At 34.9% G+C, this 21,105-nt stretch overlaps 1 protein-coding gene across 4 annotated transcripts in view; it reads right to left on the bottom strand.

Moving 5' to 3' along the window:
• Nucleotides 1–1,108: 1,108 nt before the first annotated feature.
• LOC145683499 (phospholipid scramblase 2-like) overlaps nt 1,109–21,105 on the bottom strand; it is a 289,918-nt gene continuing 269,921 nt past the window's right edge. For 3 of the 4 annotated variants that reach the window (XM_081754836.1, XM_081754839.1, XM_081754838.1), the window contains one exon: nt 1,109–1,256. The gene's annotated coding sequence lies outside the window, so the exon portion shown is untranslated. The remainder of the gene's footprint in view (nt 1,257–21,105) is intronic. The other variant, XM_081754840.1, reaches the window with a different exon arrangement.

Below are 21,105 nucleotides of genomic sequence, written 5' to 3'. Positions count from 1 at the left end.
CTTCTGCAACCCAAACCTAGCTAAGTTCTAAACCTCTAAGACAGCTCACACGTTCCCAAAGAATAATCACGCAGTTTTTCGAGTGATAAATTGCGCAGAACGCAAAAATGCGAAGTGAAGTAATCGAATTTACTTCGATAATTGGCAAATAACCGACCAGTTAATAAAATTACTAATAATATCATTCATTTGACTACAATATTTCTTTAAGCAGACCGGTTAAGTGCACTAGCATTCGACTGCACAAATTTGTCACTTTTCACTCCACTTTTCTTCTCTCTTTTTCCTTTTTTTTAAAGAGAAAAGAAAGAATATCACATTCACTTTTCGTATTGCACTTTCCTGTTAGACTTTAACCTTTAGTTGTCTTCTTGAAGCACACTAACAAGAATTTCAAGCTAGGCATTCGAACATGTATAACCGACCATGAATGCCGAAGGCGCGGTTACGTCGTAGAATCAGTACACGGGGAACAACCTTCCGCCTTAACAATTAACAAATAAAATCAACACACCGGGTCTTACGTGTTCAAGAAGAGAGACAAAAAGTGTTGCCTGTTAAAAATATTCAAACATAGCATCAATCCTTTTTCTATCTCTCAATTATTATTTTCTTTTATTGTTTTTAAATCCATACACATTTTTGTCAAAATACGTAATTCAATTCAATGATAGTTTTTACATTTGAAATACTTTATTATTTCTATATTCTAATTTTTCTTCCTTTTTGTAATGAAGGATGACCTGATGTTCTTCGGCTATTCAGGGGCGGCTTTGGTACAACAATCACTTGGTCACTATTCGAAGTTTACTAGCAAAATCGGAGGTATTTGGAGGACTTCTTTCGGAAATTCGAGTATGACTCTTGAGGTTTCAGGCATAGCAACAAAGACGGAGGATTTCTTTCTGAAGTCGACAAGGCCCATTAGTTCTTTATGAGGTTTCAGCCGTTTCAAAATAGATTACTGACGTAGTTCAAATTTTTGGAATAGTAGTACAGTTTATTTAAAAGTTGGAAAAAAGAAGAAAAGGCAAGATGTCGAACTCAAATATTTTTTTTTCATGCAGTAATACATTTGTCAATTAATGATGGTAAAAATCCAATCCAACAAAAAATAAAAGTAAAATTCACAATCTTTTATTAACGTCTTCAATGATTATTCAGTTTATTTACAAGCAATAACATCACATGTTTTTATCAACATTAGTAACCAAGACTTATATAGCAGCTGTAGTTAAAACAGGAAGTAAGTTGTACTGTAAAGAAACAGGTTAAGAAAAAAATTAAGGAAGATATAGAAGTAAATAATAGAAATATGTGTTCACATATGGTTTTGAAAATATTTTTAAATGTATACCCGATGAAAATGCATGTTCGGGAAGAGCATTTATGCTCTTGAATATTTGAGGTTTAATAGGCTATGTTTGATAAGTAGTGGTGAATAAATGTCTTTGAGAAGATAGTAAACGTTGAAGTAGACGTTGTGCCATCGATATACGAGTATATTTGAATAAATGAATTAGTAAATTTATAAATAGTTTAATAAAGAGGTATTTTCAGAAGGGATGATAGCTTACTGGTACCCACGTGAATGATGTATGAGGTTATAAAGCCTTATGTAAGTGCTGTTACATAGTTTAAAACTGTTTTGTTTAAAACAGTCTCGAGGCAACTATATTATATGATGGTAAAAAAGAGAGCATATTTTTGTGACGTAGAAATTAATTTTTGGAATTATCGAAACGAGTTCGACCAAATGTAGTTAACAACTTTGAAAATTTAAAATGATGCACATGTTTGTCAAGGTACTCAGAATGACCCTTGTTTCAATGAATAAAAAGTTATTTTTCTTTATAAGATATATTTCAGATAATATGTTTATCTTAGTTAAAGTGAATAATACATCATTATTACAATACGATGCAGAAATCTTGTGTTTCTGTTCCTTTTTCAATCCGGAAATTCTTGATATTGCTATATTTACGTATAATTTGGCGTATTTTTGAAAACATTCGACTTTCGTTTGTCAATCATTTATTACAGTAATGTGAGCTTGTACATTTTAAAGTATTACGAAATTTTTAGTCTGAATATATAGTTATTAGTGTTAGATAATCAAATACTTTTATGTAATTTTTTGAGAAACCACAAAACCAGGACAGAGTGAGAAATAGTGAAAAGTGGAAATGTAAAAGGACAAAAAAAAAAAAAAAAGACTATATATAAAAGTTGCTCAAATCTTGAAAAAATATCTCAAACATACAGGTAGAAAAGTTAATTTACTAAAATAAATAAAGAATAAATATCGTCAAATATCTCATAGGTAGTGCATTCGACAATTTCGAACGCTGGCCTCAATAGCATTTTAAGATCGTTGTGATATAAATAATATTCCTCACATATACTTATATATATTCAGTGTTTTCAATATTACGTTCTGAAGTGTTACAGTGGCGAATCCTTAACCGAATCTGTGTTGAAAACAACCTGTTACCAATGTGCTTCAAAAATTTTATATAGAGGGTGCCCAAATATATGTACATCCAATGACGGTTCAAGGATTCATTGACAATATCGCGGAAACAATATTGCGAATTCTCTGTGGGCGCCATTGCTATAGATACAGACGATTTCATGTAAGCAGAAAACTTAATAATTTTCATCCAGTTTCAGGGAAGAGGTTATTAGTTAGCAACATTGACGCTCTGTGCTTTTACTTTTAGACAAATAGGCCCCAATAACGAACCTCTTCTTCATTTGTGTGCGTATATAGAACAATACTCTCCTTGTACAGACTAGAATGAGAATTAATTTCAACGTAGTTTCTCACGGGAAAAAAAGTAGCTAGTCATTTGTAGTAAAATGAAAAACATATCAGCCCATCCCTGATTGGACAGTACATATCTATCTGCCAATCATAGACATTTTTCCATAAGAGTACGCTTCAGACCATCAGGTGTTTCAACTGTGTCAGAAAGGGGTCAATGTATCTGAAGTTTGTCCAGAAATGGCGAAAATGGTTGCTCGACCAGTCTCGAAAATTATACAAATTTGAGTGTGAGGAACTTTGTGTATTGCAAAGTCAATAACACTATTCTTGTTGTAGAATGTAAAAGTGTTCCTTAATGGCGTCCATCTTTGTTGTCGGCAGAGTGCCAATTTTTGCATTTGCAAACGTTTACAACAAGTACAGTTGCTCACGACGTACGAATGAGACGAACACGAAACTGAAAACGAATGTTTAGAAGAGAGACTGAGGAATACAGAGAAGTACTCTTAATTCTAAATAAATATACAGGGTTGTAAACCAATAAATGAAATCGCTAGAAAAAGTGCTCATAATTACATTTATAAAAGGACTGTATTTTAGGATGGCATAAAGCGGAGGGTTCATAATTTTCCCACAAAAATTTAAATGTTCTGGTATGTTTCATGCTAGATCTCAAAAAAACCACGCATGAATCAGCAATTAGGTCCGCTTCTGTCTGTGTTCAGTTGTGTAAAAGGTTGCGAGTGGCATTTAGTCCATCTTTCTAGCTCCATTATAATCTCCACGTCTATATGGTAAGGGGTTATCTCTCCATCGCAATCACGACATTCATCGTCGAACTGGCCCGAGAAAAATTAAGGCACTCCATGTACCAGTAATGCAGTGGCCTATTTTATGGCTAGCCGGCAGTAGGCCTGAAACATTAATAAAGAAAGTTAATATAACACGTATAAACTATTTTTGAATAATACGTTGACAGATTATTATCTTCTTTTCATTTTAATACTTTCTCTATATTCTTCGTAAACATGAATACGTACTAAAGACATTCGTTTTTGCTTGGAACGCAATCCCTCTCGCTTTCTTAGAGATTAATGATGTGGCAACCCTCTGGTATACACCCACTGTTTACTACCAGCTGAAAGAAACGCATAACAACTTGCGTGCCCACGTATGTTCCTCCGTAACAGTGTGCTCGGTATCTACGGCAAGCCGGTTTCCTCTCTGTGTATCGGTTTCTTTACTCGGAGCGAGTAAATCGAAGTTAAGAACAATGACATATCAGCAACTTTAGGCCACATCAGACACTTTTTCTTCATTTTTATGCATATTATGTAGGTCATTAATAATAATAATAATAATAATAATAATAATAATAATAATAATAATAATAATAATAATAATAAAATAATATACAAAGTCAGCGTTAGCGCATGCCACCAAACCAGTATAAGCCGCTGCAGCAAAGTATCGCTGAAATCCAACCCCATTGACGGAAGTTAATGTGTTCACAAGATAACGTTACACCTATCTATCCTATCCTGCTGAAAATTGCGTATTTGTTGGAAATATTTAAAATGATTGTCGTTTCCCTTCTTTTCTATAGTATTACAGCAATACCTTTTAGTAGCTGTAATTACAGCAATTTCTCGTAGTTACACGATTTAAGTATTGTTGCAAACTTCAGCAATGTTTATCATATCTCCGGAACGGTTTGAGATATTGAAGTGGTGTGAACGGCAAAATAAGTTACACATCCAATGCAAACCATACAAGTAAATAGATACGGCACTTAATTTAGCATTTTTTTAAAAAAAATAAAAGCTTCCAAAAAATAAAAATTTCAAGCTCTTGTAACTTCGTTTCTATTCATTCGAAACAAGTTGTACCCTAACCATGGTATGCAACACTAAAATGCTTTCGATGTGCATTATCCTGTGCTTCTCCGTAATATTGTATTTCCGTTAGATGCTTCCGAACTTTGGACGTTTGTGATACTGTAAGTTCCTTAGTTTGCAGCACTGAATAATAAAAGTGATATTTTAAATTAACGTTTGATCCCTTAACCCTTTCCGGATCCTGGCTTTTTGGGCTATTTTTTAGACTTTCAGTCAAGCAGCTACTGTATCGTCACTATTTATCCTAGGATCATGGTTCATATCTCATTCTCTTCAGAATAAAGCTGGCTTTCAAATGGTAGCACTTGCATGCTCATACCATATACCAGAAGCGGGAAAAAATGTCATAGTGAAAGTTTCCGAGGGAAAGTTTTTTCTCAAACTTTGGCCCCCCTGGACCCACCCTGTGTGAACATAGCCATCTAAAAAAATCTGAGAAATAGTACTTGGTATAATGAACGTGTATGCCAAATTTCAAGTTTCTATCTTGAATAGTAAGGGAGGGAGAAATTTTATCAAAATTTCCCACAATGCCCCAAATTACCACAAAACACTATGATCTCAGGGAAAAAAATTCCTGAGACATCCCTAATTACCCTAGGGTCATGTGTCGCCCATATTCTCTTCAGCTTAGAACTGCCTTTCACGCGGTACCATTCACATGTCTCCATCATGTATCTAAGGCGGGAAATTGCAGAAAAAGGGATTTTTTGGTCTAAATTTCCCTTTTTTCACATTTTAGCCCCTCTGGACCCCCTTGTTTTAACGCAGAAATCTGAAAAAATCCGTTAAATACCATTCGGTGGACTGAATGTTTGTGCACAATTTCAATCTTCTAGGTGCAAAAATAGACCCGCCAGAAAAAAATTCAGAAATTTCCCCATGTTACCCTATACAGATGTATATTTTGAAAAAAATTCACTGAGACGTCCCTAATTAACCTAGAATAATAATTCGACCGTCATTCTCTTCAGAATGGAACTGCCTTTCAGACGGTATGACTCACGTGTCTCCATCATGTATGTGAGGCGGGAAAATCCTGAAAAACGGAATTTTTTTGGTCTAAAATTCCTCTTTTCAGTTGTTCCCCCCTCTGGACCCCCTCTGTTTTAATGCAGAGATCTGAAAAAATCTGATAAATACTACTAAGTAGGCTGAATGTTTGTGCACAATTTCAATCTTCTAGGTGCAAAAGTAAGCCCGCCAAAAAAAATATACCCACCATGTCCCATTTTTCCCTATATAGAAGTATATTTTTCAAAAAATCCCTGAGACGTCCCTAATTACCCTAGGACAATGATTCGACCGTCATTCTCTTCAGAATGGAACTGCCTTTCAGACGGTATGACCCAAGTGTCCCCATCATGTATGTGAGGCGGGAAAATAACGAAAAAACGGGATTTTGGGGGTAAAAATATCCTTTTTTTCACCCCTTTGCCCCTCTGGTTCCCCCTGTTTTAGCACTGACATCGGAACAAAAAATCTGGTAAATACTACTCGGTGGATTGAATGTTTGTGCAAAATTTCAATCTTTTACGTAGAAAAAATAAGCCCGCCAAAAAATATTGAACATACGCTTAGAAAATGAGAAAAGAAATTTTTGACTTATGACGTCATCACCTCCTATGTCTGGACGCAGGACGGTCTGAAACCATACGTAATGTCTTCTACAAGGCCTCTGGACATGGAAACAAAAAAAAATCCGGACGAAAAGACTCAAATAGAAGATAAATAACGCAATGTACCATGAAAAATGCGTATGGTACAAATTGTACCATAGGATCCGGAAGGGGTTAATGAGAAATATGTAAAATTCTGATGTAGTGACATTTGACAACATATAACTTTATATTGGGTTGGCAACACTGTTTGTTGGAACTTTCTGTTCGATACATAGATAGATGCACCCCTTTATACTTGATACGTTCAAAGTTTAGCTTTTCATTCTTTTAGTTTGGCTGTTATAGCGGATAGTCAAAATAATTTGTCCAACCTGTAGACGTTTCAGTGGTCAGGGAGATAGAAAGATTAAACAAACGCCACTAATAAGCTTCTGCACAATTGAGCACAAACAAAAGTGGACCTAATTGCTGATCTATGGGTAGTTTTCGAGATCAAGCATGAAACAGGTCAAAACGTTTTTACCATGTCCATACTTTTTCCTTCATGAAATATTAGTCATGATTTTTTTTTACAATAGTTTATTCACATACGCAATTACTTTCTGGCCTCAGCAGCATTTTTTAGGACTTTGCTCTCCTGAAATATTAATCGCCAAATATGGTATCAAAATCAGAAAAAATCAATTTTCGGACCCCATAAATCTACGGTGCCAGTAGTACCATATTTGTAGATATTTCCGCAGACTCTTCGCATGCAATAGTATTCAGCACAAAAATTATGAACCCCTCGGTTTTGCTATTTCAAAATACAGCCACTTTAAATGCATAATTTTCTGTACTTTTTCTAGTGAATTCATGTATTACTGCACAATTTTATAAAAACTATCACTAGACCAAAAATAATCGTCAACATAGGCAAATATAGTATCTTGTGGAAGACTTTCTAAAGTAAGTTTCACTAATCTATTCATACCACTAGTAAATGTCTTAATACCCTGAGGCAAAAAATTAAAATGGTACGATTCGAGACCCGGAATCGAAAAAGCAGCATGGGGGAGGTCTGATGCTTACCCAGTATCTGCTCCATGTGCCGGTGCTGTGCCATCTGTTCTAGCACAGAATACTTATCAAATGAACGCAACCAAATGGGGATGAAACTGGTGCACAACACGGTACTTAACAGTAAAATTGTGGTTGAATTTAAATAAAATTCAAATGTTTTAATTTAAGAAAATGACTAGTTGTGGGAAATAGGTGTGTGAGAGAGAAAGGTTTTAACTAAGATAAAGGAATCAGCACTAGCTTGATAATTCTAACGAGGCTGGCGTGGTCCTGGTCATCTGGAACGATGAAGGGCTTGCCCTGGAGGAACCAGGATATTCTGGTAGCCAATAACTGGAACTCAATCCTGTTGGACTGCTAGGGGCGCCGAATTCTCTCTGTGATACGTCTCTGCGATATTGCGTCTTTAGGATGCCCTCTTACACCTTCATTTCACTAGTCTCAGCTGACAAACTCAAAAGTGTCTGCGGCGATGAACCGGCAGAATGGTATCCTCGGGACATTGAGCTGATTGTCCTCCAATGGTGGGATCTGCTTGCCTCCGATGATTCTGAACCTTCCTCAACTTCGTGGCGAATGTCCGTGTTGTTGTATCCTCCGTGGCTTTGTGTGGCTGAAGAATGATGACTTTGAACTTCAATGAATGGGGAAGTATCAGGCTATGCTTGAAGGTATGCGTAAAGGCAATGAGGAAACTAGTCGTGTTTATTAACAAATATGTGTTTACAGAGGCTATCTGAGAATGTACAATCTTAACAAAAGTTTTCTTTCAGTGAATTTTAAAGAGAGTTCCTGATTCTATAAAACACAGTCGCAATTTAATAAATAATTGATTTTGATGAAGTAATTTAAAGGTTTACACAGTCATCTCACAGTCATGTCACTATGAGTACGCTGATACCTCACAATATTTATTTAGAAGCAGAAGTATATATTCCCCGTGTATCTCAGTCTCTCCTCTAAAGATTTGTTGTGTGTGTATGTTCGTCTGGTAAGTTCGTAATGAGCATTTTTACTTTTCGTGAACGCTTGCAAATGCAGAAAATGGCACTTCACCGACAACAAGGAGTGAGGTCATTTAGGAACACATTTACATACGACAACGTGAATAGTGTTATTGACCTTGTCATACACAAGGTTCGTTACAATCAAATTTTTATAATTTTTCGAGATGTCGAGCAACCACCTCTGGACCACTTCGTATGGATTGACCCAGAGTTTACTTCTAAGTTCAGTAGTTGTTACGACGCGTATAATCAAGTCTGATAATCTCCAAGATAGATTCTAATACGAGAATAAAAGGAAATTCTACTCATTCTGGGGTAGGAAAATTCTACTAATCTTGGTTTAGCTGGAGAACGCTTTGTTATGCCTATCGTAGAATGAAAATGTAGGAGAAAATCGTAAGTATGTGCTGGTTTTTCTCCTTGAGTGGCCTCTAATAATAGTAGTAAAATTTTTTTCTTTATATTAACGTGGGAAAATATAAATTTTCGGTAATCCGCCTATTGCTAGGAAAACAAGAATGTTTTCAGTTTTTCCCATTCCATTATTATTGCAAATTTGCATGTTAGTTATTATTTCATATTACTTCTAGGTTGAGAAGTGGGGTGTCGGCTTCTTTTCTCGAGGTTGCACACGGAGAAGATTTGGTTGAGTTGAGAAAAGGAAAAATTAATTACATGCAAAGAAAGTTTAAGAAGACGCAATTTTCTTCAATTTTGTGTCCAGAAATTAATCAGATGTTCTATTGACTGGACTTATTATTGAAGAACAACGACATTTCGGTGGCTCAGGGGCAAGAAACAAAGGGAGATAAGGTGTAGCGGCAAGTTTATTACTGTCCCCACCATCTGATGATCTGTCCCATTTCCACGTCTACAGTTGAAGAAAATATACGATGTAGCCTTTTACATTGGTACTATATTCAGTAATTACCAGTATTAGTAGTGAGGGATCTCTTTTCTGAGATTGCTTACAATTTAGTGGTAAACTTTTATTTTCTAAGATGCAGTCATGAGTAATTGGAACTACAGTAGTTTGATATTTTAATTATGTCCTTTTCAACTTTCTCATTTATTTCAATTTATTCACTATGCAGGAATGTGTAACAGAACTGAATAACTAGTCATAGAAGAGTAAATTGAGTTTTGGCTTAGTTTTCTTCTCATTTCATTAAAGAAACTTAATTTTCGAGAGCAAATCAAATTACTATAAGCAAAGAAAGCAACTAGTTCAATCAATAATTGCAAGTACAAAACTTACTTTTATCTGGTTCTGTATGTATAAAATTTCATATTTGGTATAGAATGACTGACCTGGTGGTGGGCACCCTCATGGAAATTTTGATTCTAATATTTTTTTGTCGCCTGCGTTTTAATGTTACAGTTTGGTTTCTCATTTAGCTAACGAGGAAGGTCCATAAACCGTGAGAGTTGAATTTTGATGAAAATTAGTGACAAGACTCAGTTCGAGATGCTAAGTAACGTAGTAATAGTCACTCGATGCGCAAATGCTTCGTTGAGCTGCTACATCGACGCCATCTTGAATTCCAATAGGCAATGTCCAAGAATACCCTTTTGGCATAAAAATGAAAAGGTTTTTGGTAGATCTGACTTCAAGATTGTAAACCGGGATAGTGCATCTATATGTGGGAGTACTTCCAGTGCATGATCGCCATCTTTAAAGGCACCATATTGAATCTCGGTCAAATATGATAAATAGCAAGGGGGTCATGTGGGGTATCAAATAACACTGAAATTTACTCCTGAATCCATTTCCGTAACCAATGTTTACATATCTGTTTTCAGTTCAGAGTTAGGAGCTCTCTCACCTACAGGAACATATAAAAACTGTGCGAGCTAGATTTGTGTTATGAAACATGGTCGTGCGAGTAAATGCAGGGTTTTAACTAATGCAGTAGTAGTCATTTGATCCACAAGAGCCACTATACCAATAAGATCTTGAACCTAGTGAGAGAAATCATTAATTAAATTGAAATGCCTGTAGTGAAAAATGGAATAGCAGCACTGTAATAAAGTATACCTATTTCAAAGTATGATAGAATAGACTGGTGGTCGATGAAACACTTGTTTAGTAGTGCTGAAGAGCAGAGAATACCAAAGGGATTGTTCAGATATATATTAGAAAATCCGCTATAATCAGTAGGTCCAGGTCTCCCTTAGCCTAGCGGGCATAAGTGTGGGACGTTGAACTGCATCAAACCAAAATCTATTTAGGCAATTTTACATGGTCCATTATATTGTGTTTCCTTCTCCAATCTTGAAACCTTACGCAAATTCCCTCATTGTTGCAGAAAATTGCGTTCCTTTCCAATACTCATATTTGACAACCTATAATTTACGGTGCATATTACGAAGTTAAAATTCTTTAATGCATTTATTGTCGGTTTGTCTAAATAAAATCGATTTATCGCTGACGTATTGAACAATGAAGGGAATTTAAATTATCAGCCTATTCTTAGAATATACACCTGAAAACTTAGAATTCACTTTTTCTTGTGTCTGTTCTGCTATTAGTGATGAGATAATGCATACACACCTGCTAAGAAGAGTGGCAATAAAGATTGTTACAAGATTCAATATCAAGTTGCAATCCATAAAAAGATCCTCTTCTTGCTTTTTCCTTCGATATTAAATAATTAAACATCTGCATCTTTCCACCTTTAACGATAAAACACTAGCTTATAACAAGGACAAGACTAGTTTTCATATCAAAACTGTGATAAATAACTAATTGTAGCAGATGTTTCGAGGATTTATTTATTATTTAAATCACGTACTTGACAACTCAAGAAATTCATTTTGGGATCTGTTTATTCATGTGCTTTAACACTCACAGTGATATATATGGCTCTTTTTTGTGTTTGAAATACTCCATGGGAATGTGCTGAATTTCCCCAATATTGTACTTCGTACTAATAAAAACTAACAAAGTGGACTTAGTAGTTCTCTTGACTTTAGACTATTGTTTAGGGTATTAAGACATAGCACGCAGAATTTAGAGAGTTTTCCTACAGGCAATAATTGCAACATGGGTGTGCAGTGAAGTAAATGGTGTCTGTCTCCGAATGACAAACGGTAGTAGTACAGCAATTTTGGTGCGGGCAGGCGTTCGGTACGAACGTATTTGTTGGACCAGTGAAACATTCGTTCCGTGCATAAAATGCGAACAATTAATCCAATAAACGTATTCAACATTTTAAATCAAGCAGTGGTGGAAAAGTATAGTGTCGTGAGTGAGAATGGGGTAAAAGATGACATTTGCAGGTACATTGCTTGCAATGATAACAAGCAAATATGATGGTAACATTTCTCTAACAGTGAGTGACACATTAGATGTAGACACTGACACAGAGAGTGAGCGTGAAGATTCGACAAACGAAATGGATTTGGAACAGATAACTAGTCCATCAAGTAGTGAAAGTGAGCCTTCTACGAGGGAGTATATGTTATCTGCAAGCCGGACAAAATCTGTACGTGTAACAGAAGCTGTCCTTAAAAAATACGAACAAATTCAGGAGCATGTTGCATTGTTGAAAAAGAATGGGAAACGTAACATTGTTGCAGCTGCAGCGAAGAAATTCAAATGCAATACGGCGTTTGTGTATAAGGCTTTGAAATTCCGTAACAAACTTCGCTCTCATGTCATGCCACTACTAAAATACGAAGTACCAAAAACATTCAACATTTATCGCACTAAAGGACTTACGGTACATGATTATCATTTAAAAGCGTGGATGTTGCTGACAGCGAGGAAATTGAACTATCCATTCCGTGCTTCTCGTGGTTTCATTAACAAATTTAAAAAATAGCACAGGATTCGCTCACGAAGGATTACTCAATTTGTAACGAAGAAAGATGTTCAAAACGAAGGTGAATTACTTGATAATGCCCAAAATTTTGTGATTAAAATTAATAAAATAATACATGAGAAACCGTACAACAGTGAATGCATCTTTAATACTGATCAGTCTAGGTTCGAGTACGAAATGATCTCTGGTAGAACTCTGTCAGAAATAGGTGAGAAACATACCACAGCAGTCGTTCAGTCTTTGGCCTCAGTGTCCCACGCATATACCATCCAAATTCACATTTCCCCAATACGGCTAGGCACACACACACACACACACACACACACACACACACATATATATATATATATATATATATATATATATATATATATATATATATATATATATATGTTTCCAGGAGCCTAAGGGCGTGTTCGGACCCAAAGTGAAACAACAGTTAGATGGACAGACATCTTTCATCATTGTTATTGATGCGAGCAAATCAGGCAAACTCACTCGCGAACACGTCAAACGGTGGCTAAAAGATGTGTTTATTCCTGATGTGAAAGAGGATTCCCTGCTGTTGCTTGACTCGTGGAGTGGACAGACGAGTGAAGACGTGCGAGAATTGTTACATGAGAAAAACATTCGTGTTGAAGTTATACCCCCAAAGACCACCAAATTTATTCAGCCTCTTGATGTATACTTTTTTCGGCAATATAAACTGGTAATTCGGAGACTTGAGGATTATTTTCGACATAAATTCATTGTTTCTGGTACACCGAACAAGTTATATGACAGAATTTTCATAATAAAAATGCATTCTGCTGTGTATCAACAATTTTGTGCGCCAGTCCTAAAGGACATGTTTGCATATGCATGGCAAAAATGTGGGTACGTCACCAGAGCAATAGTTGGTTCATTTACAAATGCTCTGGAGACTATGTTGCAAGTAGAAAATAGTGTCTGTGGTTAGAAGATTGTGACGAAAGTTCATTTGTTAAGTGTTTGTACTGCTTTATGATGCTGTGTGCTAATCACTTCGTTATGGATCTCCATCATCACAACTGAAGAGCAAAAGGTCAGTAGGTTAATATCTGCTTATGTGCACCAGTTTATATTATTTTTGTGATAATTTATCTATTAACCCACAAACGCCCAAGACCAGTTTTATTCGTTAGCAACTGTTTTGAACAATACCGTGTTACATCGAAAACCTGAGAAGAAAACTGAACGGAATTCGTACAACAAGAGAACGGGTAGTGTGCCTGAAGTGGAACAACGGTGGTTTGGCTAAATGAATGATATAGCCCGTGTAACGTAGTGAAAAATAAAGTGGGTCACTGGTGGCACAAGGGGCGTTTGTGGATTAATTTCTAATAACTTCAACACATATCCTTGTAAAATCATATGTGCCGTTGCACCTAACTTATATTACAACATTTAAGTGCTTATAATTTGTTACAGTGCTGCTATTCCATTTTTCACTACAGGCATTTCAATCTAACTAACGATTTCTCTCACTAGGCTCAAGATATTATCGATATAGTGACTATTGTAGATCAAGTGACTACCACCTTGCAGGCATTAGTTAAAACCCTGCAACTGCTCGCATGACCCCTACGTCTGCTCATAAGTTTTATAACACTAATATTTAATTCTTGAACGTGATTTCTGTACTGAAACTAACTTCGTTTTTCAAGATAACCTTCGCACACGCTATTGACCACATAAGCATTTCCTGTTTCAATGCACTGCAATACGATATCCTAAGAATGCCTGACATATGAAAAACAACTCAAACATGAACGCAAAACGTATCTATATGTATATGTAATATTTCTTTGTTGTAAGTTACCACAGAATTCTCTATAGGAAGTGATATGCACATATTCAAACATATATATCAGCACCATCCTGGATAATAACAAATCTGATATCCCATGTAATTTTTCTCTGCATGATTTAATTCCTTACTCATATATGTGTGGCTTCGGGATCGATATCTATATTTTAAACGGAAAATTGTTCTATAACGTGTTTCTAACACGGGCGCTAGCCACAAAATTCGGCGCTTATTCCACCATAACATATGCCAACATGTTGGACCCAAATCCGGACGTTGACATATACAATTTTATCCACACATAACTCAATGTATTAATAACCATATTAGCATGGGGGCAATTTGAAGAGTTTTCTCATAGTAAACTTAACCATTAAATTTTAAGGTAGAGCAAATAATTAGTTAAGATGGATGAATTAGATTGTAGAAATAAAAGTAAAGATATCAGATTAGAATATTACCCAAATCTGGTGCTGAGGCCTTACGTTAAAATTTATAATAGCTGTCATATGAATTTTGAAGATAGGATAAGAATTAAACGAATTTTGAGACAAGGTCGAATAATAAAGTGTGATATCAATTAATAACCAGCATTGTACTCACCCAGACTTTGACGAGTGAAAATTTGAGATGTCGATCCTTCCAGTCAGACGGTCACTTCAGAACTCTCTTTGAGTTCCCTACTCTTTTTCCACCTACCTTTTCTTCCTAGTTTTGGTAGCGTCATTTCTTCCGCTTACCATTACATTTTTAGACTTACTTCATAACGTGAAGTGGGAAGTGTTATTATTTCCTTGATACATTGCTACGTAACATATTTTTATATTTCCTATTTAGAAGAATGTTTTAACTAGACATAGTTTTAAATTATTATGAGACTTCCTTGATTTCTTTGCATGTGTGAATGACCTACAGCACCAGACTGGGAATTGGATTTTATTTGCAGTTAATATAACAAGGTTTACAAAATATTGAAGTCAAAACCCATAAAATATTAATCGCCCTTCACCAAAATGCTTTAGTCATATTACATTCCTCCCCGCTTGGATATTCGGCATTTCCAATGTCGATATAAATATTTAAAAATCAAAGTAACACCAAAACCCTAAAAAAAATTGAATATATGTATATGACGTTTTGTTAAAGTAAAATTCAGTTTGTGGCAAGCTAAAATAAATGAATTATAAAACACTGCTTAGTCCCAGATAATCATATCAAACGTAGAAAGAAAGATGTTATGATTACGTTTGCATATTGCAAGGTCAGTAATACAGTCACAAGAATATGCATGCGTCCTTGCAATGTCACATGTAAAAATTCTCCACACAGCAAAACAGAATATAGGTCAGTTTTATATTGTTTGTGTTCTGTGATGGAGTGAATTGTATTTGCTTTTTAAGATTTGTTCGCTGATATATTGGTAAGTAAGTATTTATATCATTATATAAAAACAAAATTCACTTGTTTTTTTTTTTATACACTGATTGTATGTTATGTGAATTTTTCACTGATGTTCGCAACTGTACTACACTAAATAATTGTGAATATATGTATATATGTGTATAAGTAACATGAAGATAATCATAATTATATCCATCACCAAATTATTCCTGAATTCACTCTCACTTTTCTTTTTGCTAGAATTTAAAAATATGCACTAAAATCACCACACTATTCACATAATTATATATATAACATTTCACTGTTGATACCACATTATTTCACACATAATCACTTAGCACTGTTCACTTACACATATAGACTTGGGGGAGGGGAAATCACACTAGGGGGGGTTCAGATGAGTATTTCCTGGTTCATCCTATTTCCAGTGGATATGGCAGGAATCCAAATGTGTCCTCTTCCGTTGTACTTGTAGAAATTTTTAGTGTCCATGGAAAATATATTGATGGAATTTAGTAGTTAATATCGTCTTGATGTAAAGAATGATTATTTATTAGCATATGGTATGTCGACATAGCCGTCTTGAATATATATTCTTTAAGGTCAATGATTGGTGATTTGTAATTTCAAAACTGTGGGGATGTCTTAGAGTACATGCATGCTGGTTTGATTGACACGACACAAATTCGACTTAAGAAGAAATATTTGAAGTATAGTTGGAATAAGTAACTATGTAATTTAAACCATGAACGCGCAGAGAGATATTATCTGAAGAGAAATTAGGAATGTTTTGATTGTTCATTTTCGTAGTAGATATCATCATATATAGGGTCTAGTTGAGGTAAAGATGGGATTTGAATAGAACAAATTTTCTGTTTTGGCTGTTGATTTACATTTTCTGAAGATTTTCTGCATTGAAAGTAAATAAAAATGGCTAACATAAGGAGAATTAAGATAGAAATGACAGTGAATATAATTATATAGAATATGGCGAAGTTCATGTTGATTATTTGCCTATAAAGGAAAACAGAAGAAAATACTATATAATTTTAGTATGGGAGTTTAATGAATAGACTTATAATTACATAAGACACAATATATTTGATTCATATGCGCATACACACTTCCAAAATTTCGCTTTGCGAATACCTTTTTGTGTACCACTTTTTTTTTTTTTTTTTTTTTTTTTGTCCAGTTTGATGTCTTGGTCTCGCTTTGCAAGAAATTGATATTCAAAACTGGAATTTTTCTTTAAAAAAATAATAGTCTGTCTTTGGATTTGGTTTGCAAATCATGTTATGACTATTATTTGATTACTTCAGTAATATATAATCTAAGTTTCTATCATCATGTTGCAATAATATTTTTCGTATAAGGAAACCTTTATACACTATTCGTTTGCACGTGCTTAAAATCGTTTAAAGTTTCTTCATTATGTAAATGTAATTTCGTATTTATATTCGATAACTCCCTATTAATTTTAAATAATTTTATAGATAAAAATATGATAATGAGAGGTGACAGTACAGCACTTGTAATAGATATTATTAATAGCAACGACATTGGGTCATTAGAAATTTGTAAAGATGGAGTGTAGGCATTTACAGTTATATTTTCTATTTGCTGCGCTAAAGATTCCAACTTATTCGAAAAAGTATCCATATGAGGAGAAAATGGGGGATAAGTGATGTTAGGTATTAACATTTTGTGAGTTAAATTTAAAGTGCGTCGTGAATCAAGAATTTGATCGGCTATTGTTATGGATTCAAAATCTTCGTACACGAAAAATGAAGCATTTTCATGATTGACGTTGACACTGCTATAGGCTGGTTTTCCGTGTATCCTTTTAATTAGGTGACCATTTACATGTGTGGAGAGAATTATTCCCAAAGGAGTATGCTTGAAAATAAACTTAGCATTTGTTTCTCTGGTTTGCATTTCACAAAATTCTGTAGAATTATGAAACAATAAGTTTGATAAACATTTCGCTTTAGGTAAGATTGACATTTGATTAGTGTAGCAAAGAAACAAGAAAGAAATCCAATGGCACTGATCTTTTTCTATTAAGTGAAGAGAATCTTGGTATAAGTATACATGTTCTGGAAGCTTGAAGGAAACAATACGATTTTGTGATAAATAACCTAAATTGGTTACTTGGTATAAAGGATTTATGTTTTGTGGAAGAATTAATGGAATGTCTAATAAAACAGATAGCGTATGAATGTTGGGATTATACTCTAAAAGAAGCGTTTTCGTAATAGCATAAAATAAACCTAAGTCTTTTTGAAACACACTATACTTGAGTAAAGAATGATTAGCAATAAGTTCTTTGGCATGAATAGAATTTAGAATTCGAAAAGTTAATTTATTTGATAGCACATCTCTAAAAGTACGTAAGGTTTCATCTTTTGAAGCTTCGTAAGCATGTTTAGCTAATAACCAAGCATCAGATGACAGATGGTTACAATATTGTTCAAACATGTCTTTCTTTAATTCATGAAGAGCCGATTGTATTACCAAAATAGTGTCATGTTGTATAGACATTTGATTCTTAAAATCTGCCTTCAATTTTGAAATTTCAGTAGTGAGAATTTGATCGTGATTTTTAAGATTGTTAACTACGTGCTTTAACTTTTGTGTTTCGTAATAATTATATGATGAAAAGCCAAGACTTAAAAGTCCAGATAAAGCTGAGAAGAATAAGGAACGTTTCTTCTTAGATTCACATGCTAACGTGTTGTTTTGTTCCGAAAACATGAAATGACATGGAATGAGATTCGCTAATTGGTCGTAAAATGTCGTGTCGTTTTGAATCCAAGATTTCGCAAATAAATGTGAATTAGAACAATGGTTAATTCGTATTGTTTCAAATTTCAAATCAAAATGTATCCTTAAAGGAACGAAAATTTGGTCACTATGTTGAATCGAAAGTCCAATTTTATGAATAGCAACGCCGAACTTCTGTAAGGTTAACTGAGAATGTTCAATTAAATCGTGAACACTTGCGTATGTATCAACACTAGCGAAAACAATAATTGAAGCTATGATCAATTTCCTAATGATATCGTTCATGTTGCCTGAAATAAAAGGAGAAAAACGAAATAATAGGTTGTGTACTTTACTAATACAAAAAAATTATAACATTAATTAATCTAAAATGCAATATGTATATATATATATATCAGTTTCAGCTAATGACTCTAACGAAAATGTTTATTCTGGGGGGGGGGGAATGGGAGGGGATTGCGAAATCGAAATGACGTCCTATTCTACCCCAAAGATAGATGAAAGAGACAACACAATGTTACAAGAGTACTAAATCGTATTCAATGTTCGAAAAATGAAGGTTTGAACTACATTTCTGCAGCTCGATTTTGCAGCTTTTAGCTTAAGGTTTGGTTGAGTTTTAGGAGAGCGCCTTATACTCGCTCACCCACAAAGAATACTATTTAGTACAAATAGACCACACCAACATATAACCTAACTTAAACCGTATTTACAGAGGGGGAAAAAGGGGATGAAAGAAAAAAAATTCTAATTTACTCTTTTCTTTCATGAATTTCACTAATTACGTTATTTAAGTTATTTTGATAATTTAGATATAGACTTCTTCTTGCACAATTATGCTGTGTTTCACTGGTTGCATATTTCCAAGGATGACGTTTGTCTCTTCTTGTCCTTTGTTAGCATTTTCATTTGCTGTTGAAGATTGCAGCGGCTTTAATCGACGTACTTCTATCTCATCTTGGACATCAGCTCCTTTTGCATTTTTAAAAGAAACAAGATATTTGTTTGAGCTGGGCAAACGTGATAGTATCACACCTTGCTTGTCATAACGAAAATCAAATGCTGCTGGTATTCCTTTATGTCTTGTCACGTTTTGAATGAGAACCTTTTGTCCAGGGTGAAATTGTGTTTGCGCATGATGGTCTTCGTATTTCTCCAATTGCTTGAGATAACTTTTATACATATTCTGATAGGCATCATCTCTCGCGAGACGCATAGTTTCCATCCGTTCGATATTTTCTTCCTCTTGAATTGGAGTATTGAATTGGAGATCAAAAACAATCTTTGCTTCAAATCCATGGAGTAAGTAGAAACTCGAATATTTAGTAGTTTGATTCTTCAAATTGTTTAATCCAAACACAATTTGCGGTAACATGATGTCCCAATTATTTCCAGTTGATTTGATGTAGTGACGTAACGCTCTTTGAATTGTGTCACTTGTTTTCTCAGCCAAATTGAGAGAATAATGTGAATTAACTGGAATGAATTTCAATTCTATTCCCAATAATTTTGCTAATTCTGACATGATCTTAGATTTATGAGATGGAAGACGGTCTAGTATTAAAGATGATGGTGCCCCGTACTTTAAGATGAGTTTATTATAAATAGCAGTGGCAATAGTGTATCCCGTTAAATCCGGTATGCTTTCAGCTATGACATATCTTGTACACGCATCACACATAATTAAAATATACTTGTGACGATATGTAGAAGATGTTGGAAAGGGGCCGCATTGATCAATTGTGACTACTGAAAATGGGGCCGCTTTTGGAAATATTTGAGGTTTAATAGTAGCTACTTGGCTTCCTCTTTTATTCACTTGACAAGAAACACATTGTCTAATTTTCTGACGAAAATAATTGCGCATGTGTGGAAAATACACCTTTTGTAGCGCTAATTGATATGTACGATTCTGGCCTGCATGCGCTGCGGCTGACGGATGAGCGTGCAATAAGTTAAAAATTTCATCTCTCATTTTGAATGGAATACACAATAAATGCTTCGTGATATTTCCAAATCTATGTGCACGGTATAACTTTCCATCAATTAATTGAAATGCTCTAGCTTGCCGTTCGAGCCTGTAGTCTTCTCCTTGCTTATTTTCCTGTAAGCATCTGTATATGGGTCCAAAATAAGGGTCCGTCTTCTGCATTTTTCCAATGTTTTCGGGTGCTTGGAAATTTACTAAACATCTCTCTTGGTCCAAATCTTCTAATAACAGGTCTCCCGGTTGTGGGGGAACAACCGAAATGCGACTCATCGAGTCTACAGGGTTATTCTCACTGCGGACATGAACAGGGGTAAAATCATACTCCGACAAAATTAAACTCCAACGAAGTAGTTTGGGCGGTAGATTAGCTGCTGTCTTGAGGTAGACTAATGCTCGGTTGTCTATTTTCAAATAAAAATGCCTTCCTATTAAATAATATTTAAATGCCTTTACTGCGGCTAATACGGCTAGCAATTCCTGTTCTATTGTTGAAAGTTTCTGTTCTGCTGGTGTCAAAAGCCTCGAGTAATAACCAATGGGAGTCCAATCTTGTAATTTTTCGTCCGTACACTGCGTACACATTGCAGAAATTCCGATTTTGGATGCATCTGTCCATAAACACAAAGGTTTGTCTGGCCGGTAAGGAGCTAGTATTGGTGCTTCCAAAAGTTTCTTCTTTAATGTCTCAAATGCCTGTTGGTGACTAGAGTCCCAACTAAATTTCACGCCCTTTTTTAATAACTTTTGTAAATTTTGTACTACTTCCGCGTAATTAGGTAAAAATTTCCTTACAAAATTGCACAAACCGAGAAACGATCTAACGTTCTTCGTCGATTTTGGGACAGGATAAGTTTCAATTGCTTTTAATAGCCGATCTGAAATTTGGTAGCCATAACGCGACACTTTGTGTCCG

The sequence above is a fragment of the Thermobia domestica genome, chromosome 4 (genome assembly GCF_964235325.1).
Source record: "Thermobia domestica chromosome 4, izTheDome1.hap1.1, whole genome shotgun sequence".
Taxonomy (NCBI): domain Eukaryota; kingdom Metazoa; phylum Arthropoda; class Insecta; order Zygentoma; family Lepismatidae; genus Thermobia; species Thermobia domestica.
This window is presented reverse-complemented; position numbering and strand designations above follow the sequence as displayed.